The following is a 6907-nucleotide window of genomic DNA, read 5'->3' as shown; positions in this document are numbered from 1 at the left end:
CATCACCAACACCAAGTTTTTACACTAAATTTACGTTAGACCACTATCAACCGTTGGATCTACTTCTACTTTTTTTTTAAAAAAAATAAAATAATAAACTAGGTATATTTGGGACATGCATAAAATTTTTTTTTTTTAATAATATACCTTACTTTTTTTCAAGAAAATGCATAAGGGCTTATATACTTAAGATTGTATCTAACATTATTTAAATAAATACATTCACCTCACCACCTACTACTCCCAAATGAATGCCATCATTCATCGATGACGCTAACAGAAAAAGATTTAGGCCTCGTTTGAAAAATAATACGAGATAAGATGTGATGCGATTCCTTTCCAAATGAGAAGATAAATTATATTTATAGACACATTACACATTGATAAAATGATTTAAGCGCCATCTGGATAGTGAGTTGAGATAAAAGTTGAAAGTTGAATAAAATATTATTAGAATATTATTTTTTAATATTATTATTATTTTATGATTTAAAAAAATTAAATTTTTTATTATATTTTATGTGAAAATTTGAAAAAATTATAATTATAAGATTAGATGAAACATTTTCATTATCCAAAAGAGATTGCTTAGTTCGGGTACAAAGAATATCTCACTACTATTTATTATTTTATTATTACTTTTCACTTACTATTTACTATTATTTAATATTTTATTATTATTTTTTACTATTATTTACAGAATACTTAAAAATAACTCATTACTCAAATACAATAATTTGATTTAAAATATAAATTTAAAAAAGTGAATTTTACAAGTCAAATTCTATTATATTAACCAAGTAGATGATAGTACATCGTTCATGCTAACTGAATAGAATCATTAATAACTAATAGGCAATTCGAGTAGCTCGCAAGACGAATCATCCCTGAATGATAGACAATTCGATTAGAAAATTTCTGAAGTTCCCATTTGAAATATGTCATTAAGATAGTTAGATAATATGAGATAGTTTTAAATGAGTTGAATAAAATATTATTTAAATATTATTTTTTAATATTATTATTTTAAAATTAAAAAAATTAAATTATTTATTGTATTTCATTATTTGATATAAAAATTTAAAAAATTATAATAATAAAATAAAATAAAATAGATTGAAAGTGAATCAAACATAGCCAATCTTACTGCCAAAAATAGTAAGCTGAGAGAGAATAAAAAGAGGAAAGAAATATTTCACAATCATCCTCTAAAATAAAAATAAATATTTATATTAATGAATAATATTATAGAGAAGTCATTATAGTCATTATAGAAAAAAGAAAAGAAAAGAAAAAAAAAAAAAAAGTCCGCTCAGGTGTGCTAAGGCTTTTTGCTTCTGTGCTACAGTAGTTTTTGCTTTTGTGTTACAGCTGTTTATAACTTGAAAAAGAGTAGTTCTGTCCATAACACTTCACGTGATTTTTTTTTTTTTTTTTTAACTCAATACATTAATGTAGTGCAATTTCTGCTGATAAAAAATTATTTTCTTAAAATATTATTTACGTCAGTATATTATTGGCAAGAATTACTATTTATTATAGGAGAAATACTACTCAAATGATACGGGCTGGGTCGGGCTGGCCCGGGTTCAGAACCGGTTGGTTCTCATCTGTTGCAGGCCTACAGTATAAACCATGATCGAATGGCGGTCTATATATGATCCATCCGTCTATCTCAGCCACTAATGATGTTTGCCTACAGAGTTGGGCCTTCTCAAACCCATTAAGCATGCTTGTTATATGGGCCTAGTGAAAAATGTAAGACAGACTTTATTGGCCCAAAAATAATTTATGATAAGTTTTATTGACAAAACAAGATTTAATTTATTAAAAAAATTTAAAATTAAAATATCTTAAAAATCAAGCGGTAGTTACGTACCATGTCAGTCAAATTTGGATGCACATGAGTACTGTATCAGTAATGAGTTTAACGTGGAGGATGAAGCAGCGCTCTGATCATCTTCCGGAGGACATAGATTGGAGTGAATGACGGGGAAGATTCCCCTCGTGTGGTGCAAGAAAGAAATTCATATATGCTTAATTCCCATGCATAGCAGTTGACTACGTAACATCATAGACCGAGAGTATTAACTTATAATACATAGTTCGCATCCCGAAATATGCAGTGGCTAGAAAAATTTAGGAAATTTAATTAATATACATATATATATATATATGAACTAGCTAACTTAAGATTCAAAGTTTATAAGCGCATGCCGTGGTACTTAAAAAGAGTCTAAGTGAATATATATGTCTGCAATGGCTCTGCTTCTGCAGCTATTACTGATCATCTGCATCTTGATGGTAAACAGCTTACTTTTTCATCACCTGTTCGATCTCTTGCATTATTTATTTATTTTTTACTGCAATGTATATATATGTCTTCGGGGAAAGCGATGTTGCTATTTTCCTGGGCAAAATCTACTTCATACAAGTAAAACAAGAAAAAGACAGAAACCTCGAACCATTATAAGAAGCTTAATTTATCTATAAACATTGTGCATGCTTTGTGTAGTTTCAGCCAATTATGGGTATGGTTTTGTTTTACGTTTCATTTTTTGTCTTTTTTTGAACAGAACTTCTGCCAAATGGCAACTTTGAAGAATCACCAGCGAAATCAAACCTCCAGAAGACAGTGATCAAAGGAAAATACTCGCTCCCAAGATGGGAAATCAACGGCTTGGTGGAGTACGTCTCGGGTGGGCCTCAACCAGGCGGCTTCTTCTTCGCCGTTCCTCATGGGGTTCACGCGGTTAAACTAGGGAATGAGGCCTCCATCTCTCAAGGCGTGAACGTCAATCCCGGTACTATTTACTCCATCACGTTTGGGGCAACAAGAACTTGTGCTCAAGACGAAGTGCTGAGGGTTTCAGTCCCTGGTCAGTCAACAGACCTCTCTATTCAGACCCTTTTTAGCAGTAACGAGGGTGACACTTATGCCTTCGCTTTCAAGGCAACTTCTAAGGTTGTCAAGATAACATTTCACAACCCTGGGATTCAGGAGGACCCCACTTGTGGACCCCTCTTGGATGCCATTGCAATCAAGGAGTTGCTGCCCCTCAAGTATAGTACCAGAGGTTTGTTTAATTTTGTCCATGTGATCTTTGGTTTCATTCTCTAATCTAGATTTTAGATTTTGGGTTACTAATTATTTCGTCCGTGCTGTCCATGCATGCAGGTAACCTCGTGAAAAATGCAGGCTTTGAAATAGGCCCCCAGGCCCCACGTGTTCAAGAACTTCTCCACCGGAATCCTCCTCCCTCCAAATCAACTTGATCTAATCTCCCCACTCCCCGGTTGGATCATCGAGTCCCTCAAACCGGTGAAGTACATCGACAGGAAGCACTTCTACGTTCCCTCGGGACTCGCCGCAATTGAACTAGTTGCAGGGCGAGAGAGCGCCATTGCCCAAATCATCAGAACAGTTCCCGACAAGTTTTACAACCTCACATTCACCATTGGAGACGCAAAGAACGCCTGCCATGGCGATATGATGGTTGAAGCCTTTGCTGCCAAGGAAACTTTAAAAGTACCATATGTTTCTAAAGGAAAAGGAGGGTTTAAAACTGCTAGTTTCAAGTTCCAAGCAATCTCGGCTCGGACAAGGATAACATTTTTCAGTGCCTACTATCACACAAGGCTTCATGATTATGGTCATATTTGTGGCCCTTTCTTGGATGATGTTAGGGTATTTCCTGCCTATTAATCCCAAGTAATGTCTCTTGAATAAGTTTTTTGAGTTGTAAGGTTTGCATCTTTCTGTGGAAACAAACAGGGGTTCAATTGTAGGTTTTTTTTTTTGGATAAGGTCTTTAGAGAGAGGTCATCTGAGTCATATGGAGTACATTTTTGTATTCCCATTCTATTTACATAGTGATTTATCGTCAGATTTGTTTTTTCAATATTGGACTAGATATATGATAAAAATATAATAAATGTTTTAGACACAAAGAAATTACATAAAAAGAAATTTATAAATTGACGTGTTGATGCAATAAGTCAAATTGTTAAGTTATTTTTTATATAAAGTAGATTTAACGCATCACATGAAATTATATTAATTTGTGAATTTATTTTTATATAATTTCTTTGTGTCTGTAATAGTTCGCTAAAAATATTTATTGAGGTTCTTTAAAGAACTCTTAAAACTAAGTATGGAAATCATTACTTTGACACCTAATTTTGACACTTCCTATATTTTATTTTATTTTATTTTTTACTTAATAGTTAAAGAAGTAATTATTAGTATATTAATATATTTTTATATTTTTTAAAAATTTTTAAAAATGATAAAAATATATGAATAAAAAAATTAAAAAAAATAAAGAAGATAAATTTATTTAGACTCTTTGGCACAGCTTAGCACTACTTATAAATTATGAGTAAAGTTACTCTTATCGCTTCCGATCCTGTTATAATTTTTTAATATTTTTTTTTATTTTCTTATTAAAGAAATATTTTTTAATAATATTATAATTTTTTAATTTTTTAAAAATATTTTATAATATTAGAAAAATACATATATAAAAAAATAAAATAAAAAATCACAATAGTTCTCAACGGGACTGAAAGCGGTGGTCCTCATAAATTATTAGGTACTTTTTTTTATTATACTGTTCATTAAAGATATATAAAAATTCCTTCCATGTCAGGTCAGTCAAAAGCTGCACTGTACCCAATAAATTTTAAGCCCAATTACCTACGTTACAATCGATATTTGCAATCGAATTTGGTCAATACAAGAGTCAATTGTGATCCAACATGCCCACTACCTTGGATATAAAAATTTAGGAAAATGCTACATGCCCGCTGGGGGCTCCCGCTGGGAGCTCCCGGGCCTGTAGCATTTTTATATATATTTTTTTAAAATTTATTTTTATATAGATATTTTTAATAATTTTAAATATTTTAAAAAATAAAATAAAAATTATAATATTATTTAAAAATATTTTCTTAATTACGAAGTAGAATAAAAATTAATATTTAATGATTTGTATTTTACTTTTTGATTAAATAAGTGTTTTTTTTTTTTTTTACTTTCTGATTAAGGAAGTGTTTTTTAATTATTTGTTTTTCACTTTCTGATTAAGGAAGTGTTTTTTAATGATTTTTTTTTTTTACTTTCTGATTAAGAAAGTATTTTTTAATGATTTTTTTTTTTTTACTTTCTGATTAAGGAAGTGTTTTTTAATGATATTTTAAATTTATTTTATTTTTTAAAAATATTTATAAGTGTAAAAAAAATCTATATAAAAAATAAATTAAAAAATTACACATAAAAAAGTACATGTTAAGCTCAACGGGAGCTCCCAACGGAGGCTGTAATATGACTATTTTAAATATTTTTAAAAAAAATCATAATATTATTAAAAAATATTTTCTTAATCATGAAGTAAAATAAAAAATTATAAAAAAATATTTTTTTATAATTTTTTATTTTACTTCGTGATTAAGAAAATATTTTTTAATATATATTTTTTACTTTTGGATTAAAAAAATATTTTCTTAATAATATTTTTATTTTATTTTATTTTTTTAAAATATTAAAAAATATTAAAAAATCTATATAAAAATTATTTAAATAAAATATATATTAAATAATATTACAGCCCCAGCGGGAGCCCCCAGCGGGCGCTGTAGCACTACCCAAAAATTTATGGCATTTTGTTTCGCTGTTATAAGTTGAACAACAAGATAAAAATGGTCCATGTACGATTGGTTCTTAGCCGTTAGAATTATTATTTTACTATCAAGCAGTTGGCTATGATATATCACCCACATTATTTAATTAGTATATTATTATTATTATTATTATTATTAAAGGGGGTGGCATAAGTCCATCGGACTCTTGTCTATTATTTATGAAATCAAAATATGTCAAATAAATGATTATGTGTTATATACCCATTTGCCCACTTGTGTAACCTTAATGTGAATTGTATTTTTTTTTTTTACTTTTTATTTTAAATATTTTTTTAAACATCTCTAAATATTTTTAAAAAATAAAAAAACATATTAATATATTAATAGCCACTTTTTTAATCATTAAGTAAAATTTTTTGTTTTTAAAAAATAAAATATATAAAAAAATGAGGATAAACTTAAACAGTATACTATCATTTTCCTTTAAAAATATAATTTTTCTAATTGCTATTCCCCCTCTTGAGAAAACGGAAATGCGATGGAAACTTGCAAAATACGGTAACGAGTCTCAAATCATCATTATCCTTATTTATTGATCATCATTATCCTCTTTGCAAGCCAGTAACGCTGGATTAGCCAAGATCAATGAGGCTTGTTTTCCTGTTTTCTTCAAGTTATTTGAATCGCAATTAATTCATAAAAGAAAAATTTTAATTTGTCTCATGTTTTTATTCTTAGATTTGATTGTTCATGTATTTAAATTTTGTTTTTAATAGTCAAGAAAGTAACTATTAATATATCTTTATGAAATTTTTTATTTGCAGTTCTCGCTTGGAGATTGTATATGTAGACTCTTTATTAAATGAGAAAAAATATCATTTTAAGAGGGATATTTTTATAATTTTAAAAAATTTTAAACATAAAATTATCTAAACTTGTATTGCAGTCTCTAAATAGAGACTATACGTAGCATTGTTCTATTTATATATATATTTTTTAAATATTTAAATATCTTCATATATCTTAAAAGCGTCTATAACATCAACAGTAATGAACAGTTTCAACAGTTTCAAACAGTGATCAATCCAATGTCGTCTTCTTCTTCTTCTTCTGTTGTTCCTTTGCATGATATTTTCTTTCATTTCAGTCACAATTTTACTTCTTAGTTGAGTGTTAAACATATGGTGAAAATATCTACAGTTGATAGAAGGGATGCAGTGCAGATATGTCTTGTGGTTTTCTACAATCTGCAGACCTTTCATTC

At 28.7% G+C, this 6907-nt stretch overlaps 1 pseudogene; it reads left to right on the top strand.

Annotated features, from left to right (window-relative positions):
• The first annotated feature begins 1921 nt into the window (after positions 1–1921).
• LOC109003508 lies at positions 1922–3902 on the top strand (annotated as a pseudogene).
• The last annotated feature ends 3005 nt before the right edge of the window (positions 3903–6907 follow it).

This window comes from Juglans regia, chromosome 4 (genome assembly GCF_001411555.2).
Source record: "Juglans regia cultivar Chandler chromosome 4, Walnut 2.0, whole genome shotgun sequence".
NCBI lineage: Eukaryota > Viridiplantae > Streptophyta > Magnoliopsida > Fagales > Juglandaceae > Juglans > Juglans regia.
The sequence above is the reverse complement of the archived record's forward strand: the minus strand, read 5'-3'. Positions and strand labels throughout refer to the sequence as shown.